At 46.0% G+C, this 17108-nt stretch overlaps 1 protein-coding gene across 1 annotated transcript in view; it reads left to right on the forward strand.

Annotated features, from left to right (window-relative positions):
• Nucleotides 1-17108, forward strand: part of KIF6 (kinesin family member 6) — a gene marked incomplete at its 3' end in the record, with an annotated part of 381890 nt that overhangs the window by 59868 nt on the left and 304914 nt on the right. The gene's annotated exons all lie outside the window — the stretch shown is intronic.

Here is a 17108-nt window from a genome sequence, read left to right on the forward strand (position 1 = left end):
TGCTTTCAGTAGCTTTTTCCATTGGCGTTATTGCACGTTTTGCCACGTTGCTTTTAGCAGCGTTTTTTTTTCTTCCATTCAAAATCAATGGTTCCCTATGGGAGCCTATTGATTTGAAATGGAGGTCGCACCGCAACACCGCAAGTCGGATCCGACTTGCGGGGCGACTTGCGCTGTGAGAATCTTGAGGGGGAACTCCACGCCAAAATGGGAAAAAAACGGCGTGGGGGTCCCCCCCAGGGTTCCAAACCAGGCCCTTCGGGTCTGTTATGGAATTTGAGGGTAGCCCCATGCCGAAAAAACGGCGTGGGGTCCCCCCCAAAATCCATACCAAACCCTTATCCGAGCATGCAGCCCGGCAGGCCAGGAAAGGGGAGGGGACGAGCGAGCGGCCCCACCCCCCCTGGACCACACCAGGCCACATGCCCTCAACATGGGGGGGTGTTGGTGCTTTGGGGCAGGGGGAGCTCTGCACCTTGCCCCCATGTTGATGAGGACAAGGGCCTCATCCCCACAACCCTGGCCGGTGGTTGTGGGGGTCTGCGGGCAGGGGGCTCATCGGAATCTGGAAGCCCCCTTTAACAAGGGGGCACCCCAGATCCCGGACCCCCTCCCTATGTGAATGGGTATGGGGTACACTGTACCCCTACCCATTCACCCCATAAAAGGCAGTGTATGGAAATAACGACAAGAGACGTTTTGGAAAGTTTATTAAAAATCTTCATCCGACTCTTCTTGTCTTCTCCTCTCCGGGGTCTTCTCCGGGGTCTTCTGCTCTTTTGCTGTCCGCCCTTCTTGTCTTCTCCTCTCCGGGGTCTTCTCCGGGGTCTTCTCCGGGGTCTTCTGCTCTTTTGCTGTCCGCCCTTCTTGTCTTCTCCTCTCCGGGGTCTTCTGCTCTTTTGCTGTCCCCCTCTTCTTGTGTTCTTCTCTCCGGGGTCTTCTGCTGTCCCCTCTTCTTTTCTTCTCCTCTCCGGTCTTCTGCTCTTTTGCTGTCGGCTGTCGGCTGTCGGCTGTCGGCTGTCTTCTTCCTCCGGTCCTCCTCCGACGACGTCTCCGCTGATTATGCCTATCTCCGGTCTCTTCAGCTTATTATATAGCCATTAGGGGCGTGGCCCCGATGACGTCATCTGGAGACCCCGCCCCCTCATGTCACAGATGACGTCATATGTGACATGAGGGGGCGGGGCCTCCAGATGACGTCATCGGGGCCACGCCCCTAATGGCTATATTATAAGCTGAAGAGACCGGAGATAGGCATAATCAGCGGAGACGTCGTCGGAGGAGGACCGGAGGAAGAAGACAGCCGACAGCCGACAGCAAAAGAGCAGAAGACCGGAGAGGAGAAGAAAAGAAGAGGGGACAGCAGAAGACCCCGGAGAGAAGAACACAAGAAGAGGGGGACAGCAAAAGAGCAGAAGACCCCGGAGAGGAGAAGACAAGAAGGGCGGACAGCAAAAGAGCAGAAGACCCCGGAGAAGACCCCGGAGAGGAGAAGACAAGAAGGGCGGACAGCAAAAGAGCAGAAGACCCCGGAGAGGAGAAGACAAGAAGAGTCGGATGAAGATTTTTAATAAACTTTCCAAAACGTCTCTTGTCATTATTTCCATACACTGCCTTTTATGGGGTGAATGGGTAGGGGTACAGTGTACCCCATACCCATTCACATAGGGAGGGGGTCCGGGATCTGGGGTGCCCCCTTGTTAAAGGGGGCTTCCAGATTCCGATGAGCCCCCTGCCCGCAGACCCCCACAACCACCGGCCAGGGTTGTGGGGATGAGGCCCTTGTCCTCATCAACATGGGGGCAAGGTGCTTTGAGGTGGGGGGTGCAGAGCTCCCCCTGCCCCAAAGCACCAACACCCCCCCATGTTGAGGGCATGTGGCCTGGTGTGGTCCAGGGGGGGTGGGGCCGCTCGCTCGTCCCCTCCCCTTTCCTGGCCTGCCGGGCTGCATGCTCGGTTAAGGGTCTGGTATGGATTTTGGGGGGGACCCCACGCCGTTTTTTCGGCATGGGGCTACCCTCAAATTCCATAACAGACCCGAAGGGCCTGGTTTGGAACCCTGGGGGGGACCCCACGCCGTTTTTTTCCCATTTTGGCGTGGCGTTCCCCCTCAAGATTCCCACAGCGCAAGTCACCCCGCAAGTCGGATCCGACTTGCGGTGTTGCGGTGCGACCTCCATTCAAATCAATAGGATCCCATAGGGAACCATTGATTTTGAATGGAAGAAAAAAAAACGTATAACGTGGCTTAACGCACGTTAAGCAACGTTATAGCAAAGTTATTCAGCTTTTAGCAGCGTCAGGCGTTTTTAACGCTGTAACGCTGGTCCTCAGAACGCGCAGGTGGTGGGTTCTTGTTGCAGCCTAAAAACGCCTAAGCCACTTACAGCTCAAAAACGTCTGAGTGTGCATGAGGCCATAGAATAACATGGAGGGGCGTTTTTAGGCTGCAAAAAGAAAACGCCTGACGCTGCTTACAGCAGCGTTAAAAACGTCCCGTGTGCATGGGGCCTTAGTGTTGACAGTGCCATGATTGGATGATCTAGTGGTGACAGTGCCATGATTGAATGATTTGGTGGTGACAGTGCCACGATTAGATGATCTAGCGGTGACAGTGCCCTTATTGGATGTTTTAGTGGTGACCGTGCCCTTATTGGATGTTTTAGTGGTGACAGTGCCATGATTGGATGATTTTAGTGCTGAAAGTGCCATGATTGGATGATCTAGTGATGACAGCGGATGATTTGGTGGTGACCGTGCCATGATTGGATGACTTTGTGGTGACAGTGCCATTATTGGATGATTTGGTGGTGACCATGCTATGATTGGATGACTTAGTGCTGACTGTGACATGATTGGATGATTTGGTGCTGACTTATTGAATGTTTAGTGGTGAGTGGTGACAGTGCCATGATTGGATGATCTAGTGGTGACAGTGCCCTTGTTGGATGTTTTAGTGGTGACCGTGCCATGATTGGAAGATTTGGTGCTCACAATGCTATGATTGGATGTTTTGGCGGTGACATTGCCATGATTGGATGATCTAGTGGTGACAGTGCCCTCATTGGATGATCTAGTGGTGACAGTGCCCTCATTGGATGATTTGGTGGTGACAGTGCCATGATTGGATGTTTTACTGGTGACCGTGCCCTTATTGGATGTTTTACTGGTGAGAGTGCCATGATTGGATGATTTGATGCTCAAAGTGCCGTGATTGGATGTTTTAGTGGTGACATTACCATGATTGGATTATTTGGTGCTGACCATGCCGTGATTGGATGATTTGGTGCTGACCATGCCGTGATTGGATGATTTGGCGTTGACAGTGCCAGGACAATGTGAAGCAAATATTTTCTTCCGAATTCTATCCACAGCTCAGTGCGGCGGCCCACCATTCTAGTCCCTTGATATACAGTAGCAGTGACTGCATTATTATATTCCATGTCCTGTCTTCGCAGCGCCTCATAAATCCAGCGATCAGAGGAAATTCAGCAGCGTTTAGTGATGGAGATTCCCCACCGGAGTTTATTGTCTCCAGTAATGAGAATTGCAGACGGTGCGCTCATTACAGTGGGCTGAATAGGCTCCTACAGAGAGCACAGCCATTGAGAATGGCAGCGGATAACCGAATAAAAAGAAAACACTCATTACTTTCTCATGGAATCCGCCATCAGAGCCGCCTGCGAGCGCAGAAAACCACAAAGTATAGCGTGCTCCAGGCATGAATGTGCACCGTAGTCACATTACTACATGATGAACCAGGACAGCTATTGGTCCTCAGACACCTATGGGAAACCACTAGTTCTGTCCAGAGGAGCTTACACTCTAATGCCCCCCGCCCATAGTCACTCACCTTTACACGAAGATGTCTTTCAATTCAATTTCACTTTACCTTTCCTCCCTTCCCAAATATTATTGTTATGGAGCATCGAGTCCTTCTGAATACCTTTTAGGTCTTTGTGCATTTTTTATCTCCCCACCTTTCTGTATCCTGATTTCCTTCTAATTTACTGGAAGTGGTGGTTCATCATATATTGGGTATTTTGTATAGCTCTGACGTATACCGCAATGCTGTACAGAGAGCACAGAGCCAGTCATATCACGCTCTGTACCAGAGGAGCTTACACTCTAATGTCCCCCCACAGTCACACACTGTTATTATTATAATTTTTTATAGCTCTGACATATACCATAGTGCTGTACAGGGGACACTGAGCCAGTCACATCAGTCTCTGTACCAGAGGAGCTTACACTCTAATATCCCACCACAGTCATCACAGAGACAGAGGAGCTTACACTCTAATGTCCCCCCACAGTCAAACAGTATTATTATTATTATACATTTATATAGCTCTGACATATACCGCAGTGCTATACAGAGAACACTGAGCCAATCACATCAGTCTCTGTACCAGAGGAGCTTACACTCTAATCTCCCTCCCACTGTCACAAACTATTATTATTAATATACATGTATATAGCTCTGACATATACAGTATCTCACAAAAGTGAGTACACCCCTCACGTTTTTGTAAATATTTTATTCTATCTTTTCATGTGACAACACTGAAGAAATGACACTTTGCTACAATGTAAAGTAGTGAGTGTACAGCTTGTATAACAGTGTAAATTTGCTGTCCCCTCAAAATAACTCAACACACAGCCATTAATGTCTAAACCGCTGGCAACAAAAGTGAGTACACCCCCTAAGTGAAAATGTCCAAATTGGGCCCAATTAGCCATTTTCCCTCCCCGGTGTCATGTGACTCGTTAGTGTTACAAGGTCTCAGGTGTGAATGGGGAGCAGGTGTGTTAAATTTGGTGTTATCGCTCTCACTCTCTCATACTGGTCACTGGAAGTTCAACATGGCACCTCATGGCAAAGAACTCTCTGAGGATCTGAAAAAAATAATTGTTGCTCTACATAAAGATGGCCTAGGCTATAAAAAGATTGCTAAGACCCTGAAACTGAGCTGCAGCACGGTGGCCAAGAGCATACAGCGGTTTAACAGGACAGATTCCACTCAGAACAGGCCTCGCCATGGTCCACCAAAGAAGTTGAGTGCACGTGCTCAGCGTAAATCCAGAGGTTGTTTTTGGGAAATAGAAAAATTTAGTGCTGCCAGCATTGCTGCAGAGGTTGAAGGGGTGGGGGGTCAGCCTGTCAGTGCTCAGACCATACGCCGCACACTGCATCAAATTGGTCTGCATGGCTGTCATCCCAGAAGGAAGGCTCTTCTAAAGATGATGCACAAGAAAGCCCGCAAACAGTTTGCTGAAGACAAGCAGACAAAGGACATGGATTACTGGAACCATGTCCTGTGCTCTGATGAGACCAAGATAAACGTATTTGGTTCAGATGGTGAGAAGCGTGTGTGGCGGCAACCAGGTGAGGAGTACAAAGACAAGTGTGTCTGCCTACAGTCAAGTACGGTGGTGGGAGTGTCATTGTCTGAGGCTGCATGAGTGCTGCCGGTGTAACGTTAAAAAACCCTACCCTGTGAAAATTCCCTACCCTCGTCACTTCCTGCGAGGGTACGTCATTCAACAGCTGAGCAGCTTCCCAGTGCGCATGCTCACAGATGCGGAGGGTAGGGAATTTTTCATGGGGTAGTGTTTTTTAACCTTATACCGCGTCATTTATCAGCTGTTGCAGCGCGTCCCACTGCGCATGCCCAGCCGCTAAATGAAATCATCTCGGAGACTTCCCTCATCAGCAGGTGCGGCGTCCCAAATGAGTGACTGTTACGGCATAAAACACTGTAGCTGTGATGTGTATTTTCATAGACCCGCTGCCCATTTAATTTTCCTGGAGCAGAGATGAGGGAAGTCTGACGGGTTGGAGCTGAGATGATTTTGCGCGGCAACAGCTGATGAATGACGCAGTGTTCCGTGAAAAAAACACTACCCCGTGAAATTTCCCTACCCTCCGCAGCTGTGAGCGTGCGCACTGGGAAGCGGCTCAGCTGATGTATGACGTACCCTCACCGGAAGTGACGAGGGTAGGGAACTTTCACAGGTAGGGTTTTCTCGCGGAACACTGGCACTGGGGAGCTACAGTTCATTGAGGAAACCATGAATGCCAACATGTACTGTGACATACTGAAGCAGAGCATGATCCCCCTCTCTTTGGAGGGTAATATTCCAACATAACGACCCCCAAACACACCTCCAAGATGACCACTGCCTTGCTAAAGAAGCTGAGGGTAAAGGTGATGGACTGGCCAAGCATGTCTCCAAACCTAAACCCTATTGAACATCTGTGGGGCATCCTCAAATGGAAGGTGGAGGAGCGCAAGGTCTCTAACATCCACCAGCTCTGTGATGTCATCATGGAGGAGTGGAAGAGGACTCCAGTGGCGACCTGTGAAGCTCTTGTGAACTCCATGCCCAAGAGGGTTAGGGCAGTGCTGGAAAATAATGGTGGCCACACAAAATATTGACACTTCGGGCCCAGTTTAAACATTTTCACTTAGGGGTGTACTCACTTTTGTTGCCAGCGGTTTAGACATTAATGGCTGTGTGTTGAGGTATTTTGAGGGGACAGCAAATTTACACTGTTATACAAGCTGTACACTCACTACTTTACATTGTAGCAAAGTGTCATTTCTTCAGTGTTGTCACATGAAAAGATAGAATAAAATATTTACAGAAATGTGAGGGATGTACTCACTTTTGTGAGATAATGTACCATAGTGCTGTTCAGTGAACAGTGAGCCAGTCTCATCAGACCTTGTACATGAGCTTACACTCTAATGTACCCCGCAGTCACACACTGTTATTGTTATACATTGATATATCTCTGACGTATACCACAGTGCTGTACAGAGAACACTGAGCCAGTCACATCGAACCTTGTACAAGAGGAGCTTACACTCTAATGCCCCCCTCAGCCACACACTATTATTATTATACATTTATATAGCTATAGCTCTGACATATACTGCAGTGTTGTACAGAGAACACTGAGCCAGTCACATCAGTCTCTGTACCAGAGGAGCTTACACTCTAACGCTCTGGGTGTCTTTTCACATGGGTTGTCTAGTAGGCATGGAAAGTATCCAGGGGGCGTCTATACAGCTTCCAGCGGTAGAACGCACCCAGGTCTTTATAAAGCACAGCCGGTCTGTGATGAAATCGGCCTCCACAAGTATCCTGTTACTGGTAATAATGTGGAGAGTGCAGCAAATTACAGACAGAGCCATAACGTCCTATATTTATCAGAGCTTTCTGAAAACGTATTTCTTCCACTATGACACACTCTATTTAAAAGCAGCAGACACCAATTTCTGCAAAGTCTCTAATTGTCCCATTATGGAAATTGTATGTATTTATTTGCCCATCGGGGTGCCGTCGTCACACTATAATTGGTGCCAGTGGCAACAGCTAACCCATAAATTCCTCATTCCATTGGATAGGAAGGCACTTGGGTAGGACATTGCCCCCGCTATGTCCGCCTGGGGAATGCTACAGACTCTTCACAGCTGGATAACACTGGAGATATGAAGAAGCCATTTTAAAGTGGACCGGTCATTAAAGTCGACAAAAAACAAAAATGACATGACAGTCTGTTTGATGCAGGGCTAGTATAGCCACTGTGACTTAAAGTCACGTGCAATGCCCTCCCACTGTAAAAATGTAAGAGAAAATGACACAGGATTCACATTAAGGCTTAATGGGAGGTTCCAGACAATTGTTTCTGAGCGGAGAAAGCTGTGGTTTTGGCTTACTCTGGATTTTGTAACCCTGGATTGGGGCCTGGAGCTTAAAGGTTCTGAAGTGTCTTGGGTAGGACAGAACCTTCAATCCTGTCTGTATTTTTACTGTGTGCCTTCAGCCTGTGTGAGTACACAGGTGTACATAGGGTCATTATATAGTCAAGCCTGAGGGTAGCTTAGGGCTCCCAGTTTGGAAACCACTCAAATATTGGAGACAGGAGGTCTCACAGAGGGGTCAGAGGAGCCCCAGCCAGGAGTCAAGAGATAGTAGGTATCAGCCAGGGGTCAGAGGTTCCCCAGCTAGGAGTCAAGAGACAGAAGGGCTCACCCAGGGATCAGAGAAGCCCCGGCCTGGAGTCATGAGATAGAAGGTCTCACCCAGTTGTCAGAGGTGCCCAAGCCAGGAGTCAAGAAACAGAAGGGCTCACCCAGGGATCAGAGAAGCCCTGGCCTAAAGTCAAGAGACAGGAGGTCTCACCAGGGGGATAATTGAGCCCCAGCTTGGAGTCAAGAGAAATTAGGTCTCAACCAGGGGTCAATGGAGCCCCAGTCAGGTGTCAAGAGCCAGGCAGTCTCAACTAGGGGTCAGAGGAGCCCCAGCCAGGATTCAAGGGACGAGGTCTCACCCAGGGGTTTAGAGGTGCCCCATTCAGAAGTCAAGAAACAGAAGGTCTCACCCGGGATCAGAGGAGCCCCAGCCTTGGGTCATGAAAGAGAAGGTCTCACCCAAGGGTCAGAAGTGCCCCAGCCAAGAGGTCAAGAGACAGAAGTTCTCACCCGGGGTCAGACGAGCCCAAGCCAGGATTCATGAGAAAGAAGGTCTCAACCAGAGGTCAGAGGAGCCCCAGCCAGGAGTCAAGAGACAGGAGGACTCAACCAGGGGTCAAAGGAGCCCCAGCTAGGAAACAAGAGGTCTCGCCCCAGGAGTCAGGTGGGCTCCTATTAGGGTTTCAGGAGAATCCCTATCCAGAGGCCAAGAGTGGGCCGTGCATCAGGGTGCTGCGACTAGAGGCTAAGAAAGCCAAGTGAACCAGGAGAGTCAGGCAACACAGTCAGAGGGAGTGGTAAGAAGAGCAGAGATGCTACGAACAAGGGAACCAGATGGCTCGGCTATTTCAGTTTACTGTGCATGTTGATTTGGACAACTGATGTTTATGTAAATTTTCAGATTTGTTCATTAAAAGTGGGCTGCCATGCCGTAAAATACAGTTTGGAGTAGCGCAACTCATTGGGAAAAGCATTTACCACATGAGTATAATCCCCCTAATACCACACCACCCTCCACTGCATGTTCTTGTATTTGACCCCAGTAGTACCTGCCAATGCAAGACTATTATGTCTGCAAACTGCCTCTCTGACAGCTGCTGATGCAACTCATGATTGGCTCACAGCGGCTCGTTCACACAAGTAGTTGAGGGGCAGAAAAGCCCTGCAATGGAGCCATGTTTTTTACCAGCCCCCCAACAGATCCCTCTTCAGCTGCAAAGGCATTGACTGTGGGTGTACATGCCATGATGCTGTGCAGGAGGACTTCTACACCCTGTCATGTTTGGCGGGTGTAGCATTCGCCAAGCATGACCAATTTAAGTGAACGGGGCCACTTTGCAAGCACCCCGCAACCACATGCAATGCACATGGTTATGGCCTGCTAGTGCATGGTTCAAGGGGTTAAAACAGACCTGTCGGATACTCTCTGAAGAGCGATCCAAACACGGATCAGTCTTCAGAGACTGAAGCAAGAATGAACAAGGCCTAAAGCCTTCACTTGCTGAGTCCATTTTCTGCCATAATGGAGCACGCATGCATATTGCAGAAAACCAGTACAAGGCATTATTTGTAGGCTGGGGCTAGCGGTCATGGTCAGGGGTCGGGCTCGGAGAGCAGAAGCTATAGCAGTAGAGAGGCTCCCACCCACCAGCAGGACGGGTATACAAGCAGGTAGCCCTGGCGGGTGATGCAGGCTCATCCGAGGTAGTCAATAAACAAGCCAAAGATCAGTAACAAGTGGTTTTAGGTTGGGATCAAACGGAAGTGTAGTCAAGGAACAAGCCAAAGATCAGTAATGAGTGATAGCAGAGATACAGACATTAGCAGGTGGGACAAGAGCAAGATTTCAGCTGGAGAGAGCACAATAATCTGGCAAACAGGAAGTGCAAAGGCATGGCTTGAATAGGAAGCTTATGGGAGGAGCAAGAGTTCAAGGTTCACCAGAAACAAGATTGTCCAAGCAATTGCCCAGGGAGCTGTCCAGCATCTCCCTAAGAAGTGATACTGTAAGACACAGCAGAGGTTGCAGGATCAGATCCGGGTTGGGACACTAGCGGTGCATGTGACTACAGTGATGTACTACTGAAGCCTTGGGTCTCGTTTACACAGGTGACTTTACCACCATCGAACTGCCAAGACACAAGTAAATCAGTTGTTGAATATGTAACGCACATATATGAGGGGCAGGAAAGGTGTCTTTAGCGCCCAGCTGCCACACGTGATTCCACGGCAGGATGAGCTTGTATGTTGAGAGAGCACTTACTGAACACTGACCAAGCTGTTATCTACAGGTTGAAGGAAAGAAAATCGCTCAGTTATCCTATCAAAACTCATTGTTCATTGGGGAATCCCTCCTGAGTGGACGTTTGTATTCTGACAGCAGAAAATCTCCCCACCGTCAGAATACAATGATCACTGCTGGCAGCTATAGCATGAAAAAAAAAACAGACAGCCTGGTTATCGATCAACTTCAGCACAACCAGCCTGCCCGTAGATGGATCGAAATTTGTCTGGTCTCTGCTGAAGTGGCCAAGTTTCGATCCATGTATAGCCGGCTTTAGTGTCTTTATACCATTCTGGATTGTTTTGTGTAATTTTCATCCTTTGTATGATTACATGTGCCCATACCAAAACAACAACCAAAATTAAATCAGCACCACATCCCAAAATTACTAGAATCTAGAAAAAAAAAAAAAGGGAACACGGCACTTTAGGGCACCCAATAACGAGATAAATTTTCATTAAAAATTATAAAAAATTTGAATTATTATTTAGCATCAAAACAATAAAAAAAAAAAGCCCCATAAGGCTACGCAGCTTGTATACATTAAAATGACATCATAAAATCCTAAAAAAACAAGCTCATAATTCAATATTGGAACCATATAGTTAATGCTTCACACAGAAAAGAGTATCAGATATACAATATAGGACCCCAACGTGTTTCGACTTGAAGATAGCATATGCCTTTATCAGGGGGTTTGCTCTCCTTGATGATTTCTGCAATACATATATACACTATATTACCAAAAGTATTGGGACGCCTGCCTTTATACACACATGAACTTTAATGGCATCCCAGTCTTAGTTCAATATTGAGTTGGCCCACCCTTTGCAGTTCAAAACAGCTTCAACTCTTCTGGGAAGGCTGTCTACAAGGTTTAGGAGTGTGTCTATGGGAATGTTTGACCATTCTTCCAAAACGCATTTGTGAGATTAGGCACTGATGTGGGCGAGAAGGCCTGGCTCGCAGTTTCCACTCTAATTCATCCCAAAGGTGTTTTATCAGGTTGAGGTCAGGACTCTGTGCAGGCCAGTCAAGTTAATCCACCCCAAACTCGCTCATCCATGTCTTTATAGACCTTGTTTGTGCACTGGTGTGCAGTCATGTTGGAACAGGAAGGGGCCATCCCCAAACTCCTCCCACAAAGTTGGGAGCATGAAATTGTCCAAAATGTCTTTGTATGCTAACGCCTTAGAAATTCCCTTCACTGGAACTAAGCCAAGCCCAACCCCTGATAAACAACCCTACACCATAATCCCCCTCCACCAAATGATTTGGACCAGTGCACAAAGCAAGGTCCATAAAGACATGGATGAGCGAGTTTGGGGTGGAGGAACTTGACTGTCCTGACCTCCACCCGATAGAACACCTTTGGGATGAATTAGAGTGCAGACTGCGAGCCAGGCCTTCTCGTAAAACATCAGTGCCTGACCTCACAAATGCGCGTCTAGAAGAACGGTCAAACAATCCCATAGACACACTCCTAAACCTTGTGGACAGCCTTCCCAGAAGAGTTGAAGCTGTTATAGCTGCAAAGGGTGGGCCAACTCAATATTGAACCCTACGGACTAAGACTGGGATGCCATTAAAGTTCATGTGCGTGTAAAGGCAGGCGTCCCAATACTTTTGGTAATATAGTGTATACAGAGTTGGTTCTGCAGTAAAAACTTACCTGCCAACAGTTTTTCCTTTTATTATACTTTAAAATCTGCTCAATATTTGTCATTGTGCAAATAAAACGCAAAGTACCTCCAGAAAAGTACATGAATAATAAACAAAACTCGAAAATGAGGGAATAACTCATCAAATACTGTAACAAACTCCCTGATGAAGACATACAAAATCTGCAAGTCGAAACACGTTGGGGTTCTATATTGTATATCTGATATTCTTTCTGTGTGAAGCATTAACGTATATGGTTCTATTATTAAATTATGAGCTATCTTTTAAGGCTTTTATGATGTCATTGAAAAGTATATATACAAGCTATATAGCAGTGATGGAGAACCTTGGCACCCCAGATGTTTTGGAACTACATTTCCCATGATACTCAACTACACTTCCGAGTACATGAGCATCATAGGAAACGTAGTTCCAAAACATCTGGGGTGCCAAGGTTCACCATCACTGCTATATAGCCTTATGGGGCTTTTTTATTGTTTTGATGTTAAATAAAATTTGTAATTCATTTTTTTTCCCATATTCAAATTTATTTTGGTATTAAGTGCCCTAAAGTCTCGTGCCCTCCCCCCCCCCTTTTTTTTTTTTTTTGCTTTTCTAGATTCCATCCTTTGTTTTCTGGAAACAATCAGTACGGTCAGCGTTGGTCCAAGTAGTGTTTATCGTCTGCGCTCTCAATAACAGCTGTGTCTGTGGAAGCCTCAAACCCCACCGCTCAGCCGAACGTATATTTATGAGATAAAGCAACATCAACCACCTGCTGTAAATACATCCATCTGCCTCTAGGCGAGATGCAGTCTTTCAGATTACTCCTCCGATCGATCCCACCGTACGAACATAAAAATAGAGGAAATTACTAGCTGCCATCTCACTTGGCCGAATCATTGTTTATGTAGAAACCTGATACCTATCTGGAAGAGCCGGGCCACAGAACAGATGTAATGACCACAGATATTTTCAGCACTCGAACGCATGATATGTGAGGACAGGAGGAAGTCTGCGCCAGCAATAATAATGTCCGCAGGGGTTTACCGATTTGTACTGCTGGGAAGTGGTAGCAGCCATTTTATTGTGCAGTTACATTGTGGTTAACGGGAAACCGTAACCAGGCCGCGGGCATTCAAGTATTTACACATTTTTTTTTTGTAAATTCAATTTTTATTGTAGAGGAATAGGCATACAATATCGTCAAGAGCAATGATACCTGTCCAAACAGCGATAAGTGAGAAGAAAAGCAAAAAAAACAAAAACATAAGGACATTAGAACATGCATTTAAAATAAAACACAAAGGATATCAGTAGAAATCTGTAGGGTGCCATTCTCCCGGAGCGGTCTCCATCCCCACCGGCATCTATCACATGGCCGGTATGCTGGAACGGAGAGGAACCACCCAGGCGGCCGGCTACCACATGAGGCGCAAGAGGAAGCCACAACTGTACCTATACCCAGGGGGAATGGGTGAAATGTTATCCCAGAAGTTGGGTATAACTGTCCAGAAAAGAGGAGGAGGGGGGCGGGGATGGAAGGAAAAAAAAAGAAAAAAAAAAAGGGGGGGGGGGGTTGTAGAGGGCCACCGGTTCCAACCGAGTCAATCTAGTATTTACACATTTTTAAAGTAGATGAAAAGCATAAAAAACATTTCCCATTTTTGTAAATTGTTTGATTTTACCTTTTTTCTTCCTTTATGTCTCCGTACCAGTGGCGGTCGGTGCTCTATTTTTTTTTTTGGGGGGGGGGGGGGAACAAACCCCTCCACCAGGTCTGCAATTACCTCATCCAGGTCGTGGCTTCCCCGGCTTCTTCAGGCTAGTCCAGTTATAAGATCCGCCTCCTGTCCTGATTGGCCTGGAGGAGAAGCCAGAAGACAATAGCGAATATTGATCAATATAACATAACCAATGTAGCGCAACCAATATAAAATGCAATCGATAATAAAGTCAAAAAAACAAGTCCCAATTTTGTGTAGGAATTCTACTGTTGTGCAACTCTAGGTGATAATTTCAAAATGATGTATCAAAAAGTTCATGTAATTCAGTGACCACAACCTCTAGCTGGAATGCCTGCTCACCTCCAAATAATGACCCCTCTACAGAGTCTCGATTACCTGTCTGTATGTCTCTCAGGATGCCAGGAGGATACTTCTCCACAGGACGTCCCTGGACCATGCTACCTTCCTCTTGGGATCTCCTCAGTCAATCGTGTGGCCAAAAAAGAATGCTCTATATATTTTTTTGGGGGGTAGGGGGGGCAGCAAACAAACCTCTCCGCCAGGTCTGCAATTACCCCATCCAGGTCGTGGCTTCTCCTTCAGGCTAGTCCAGTTATAAGATTCGCCTCCTGTCCTGATTGGCCAGGAGGAGAAGCCAGAAGACAATAGCGAATATTGATCAATATAACATAACCAATGTAGCACAACCAAAATAAAATGCAATCAAGAAAACAAGTCCCAATTTTGTGTAGGAATTCTACCGTTGTGCAACTCTAGGTGATGATTTCAAAATGATATATCAAAAATTCATGTATTCAGTGACCACAACCTCTAGCTGGAATGCCTGCTCACCAGAGTCTCCATTACCTGTCTGTATGTCTCTCAGGATGCCAGGAAGATTCTCCTCCACAGGATGTGCCTGGACCACGCTACCTTCCTCTTGGGATTTTGGTCATATCCCCCCTTATGTATTTATACATGGTGATCATATCCCCCCCTTATGTATTTATACATGGAGATCATATCCCCCCCTTATGTATTTATACATGGTGATCATATCCCCCCCTTATGTATTTATACATTGAGATCATATCACCCCTTATGTATTTATACATGGTGATCATACCCCCCTTATGTATTTACACATGGTGATCATATCACCCTTATGTATTTATACATGGTGATCATATCCCCCCCCCCCTTATGTATTTACACATGTAAATCATATCCCCCCTTATGTATTAATACATGGTGATCATATCACCCCTTATGTATTTATACATGGTGATCATATCCCCCCTTATGTATTTATACATGGAGATCATATCCCCCCTTATGTATTTATACATGGAGATCATATCCCCCCCTTATGTATTTATACATGGAGATCATATCCCCCCTTATGTATTTATACATGGAGATCATATCCCCCCTTATGTATTTATACATGGAGATCATATCCCCCCTTATGTATTTTTACATAGTGATCATATCCCCCTTATGTATTTATACATGGAGATCATATCCCCCCCTTATGTATTTATACATGGATATCATATCCCCCCTTATGTATTTATACATGGAGATCATATCCCCCTTATGTATTTATACATGGTGATCATATCCCCCTTATGTATTTACACATGGTGATCATATCACCCTTATGTATTTATACATGGTGATCATACCCCCCTTATGTATTTACACATGGTGATCATATCACCCTTATGTATTTATACATGGTGATCATATCCCCCCCCCCCTTATGTATTTACACATGTAAATCATATCCCCCCTTATGTATTAATACATGGTGATCATATCACCCCTTATGTATTTATACATGGTGATCATATCCCCCCTTATGTATTTATACATGGAGATCATATCCCCCCTTATGTATTTATACATGGAGATCATATCCCCCCTTATGTATTTATACATGGAGATCATATCCCCCCTTATGTATTTTTACATAGTGATCATATCCCCCTTATGTATTTATACATGGAGATCATATCCCCCCCTTATGTATTTATACATGGATATCATATCCCCCCTTATGTATTTATACATGGAGATCATATCCCCCTTATGTATTTATACATGGTGATCATATCCCCCCTTATGTATTTATACATGGAGATCATATCCCCCCCTTATGTATTTATACATGGTGATCATATCCCCCTTATGTATTTATACATGGAGATCATATCCCCCCTTATGTATTTATACATGGAGATCATATCCCCCCTTATGTATTTATACATGGAGATCATATCCCCCCTTATGTATTTATACATGGAGATCATATCCCCCCTTATGTATTTATACATAGTGATCATATCCCCCTTATGCATTTATACATGGTGAGTCAGATACTCGGGTACTCTGATGGACTTACAGACAGGTCCTCTTTATTTTGAGGACATTGGGGCACAGTACTATTCAGTGTAACACACTGCTTCCGGATCTCCTCCTCACAATGGATTGGTGTGTGAGGGGGAGAACCCCCGTAACAGTGAGTTATCACAGTTTATTGACATTTGTGACCAGCTGTGATTGGATACAGCCAGTCATGTGGTAAAGAGCCAATTAGAGTTTGTAGCCAATTTTATAGGCTCTTTACCCTGATGAAGAGGGACATGCCTCATCCCTGATCGTGATTGGACACAGCCAGTCATTTGGTAAAGAGCCATTTAGAGTCTGTTGCCATTCCATGAGCTTGCACAATTTTAAACCGTGACCTGTTAGGTATCTATTTACTTGCCATAATCATCTTTTGTGTTTTACAAAAAAGTCAGTGTGTATATATATATATATATATATATATATATATATATATATATATACCCACCATTTTTTTCTCTATGGCCCCAGCTTAAAAAAAAAAAAAATGTGTGTGTGTGTGTGTATATATATATATATATATTCCCACAAAAATGAGCACAACCCTCACATTTTTGTAAATATTTGATTATATCTTTCACCTTCATCTTTCAACCTTCACAGGTTGCCACTGGAGTCCTCTTCCCCTCCTCCATGATGACATCACGGAGCTGGTGGATGTTAGAGACCTTGCGCTCCTCCACCTTCCGTTTGAGGATGCCCCACAGATGCTCAATAGGGTTTAGGTCTGGAGACATGCTTGGTCAGTCCATCACCTTTACCCTCAGCTTCTTGGAGGTGTTTGGGGTCGGTATGTTGGAATACTGCCCTGGGGCCCAGTCTCTGAAGGGAGGGGATCATGCTCTGCTTCAGTATGTCACAGTACATGTTGGCATTCATGGTTCCCTCAATGAACTGTAGCACCCCAGTGCCGGTGTTCCGTGAGAATTACCTACCCGTGAGAAAAACCTACCCCTCGTCACTTCCGGTACTCCGCACTGTATGTAATGCAGCGGGTACATTAAAACAGCTGCGCTGAAATACGAGTGATCTCCGCTC

Source organism: Pelophylax lessonae, assembly GCF_965119305.1.
Source record: "Pelophylax lessonae genome assembly, chromosome: 3".
Taxonomy (NCBI): Eukaryota; Metazoa; Chordata; class Amphibia; order Anura; family Ranidae; genus Pelophylax; species Pelophylax lessonae.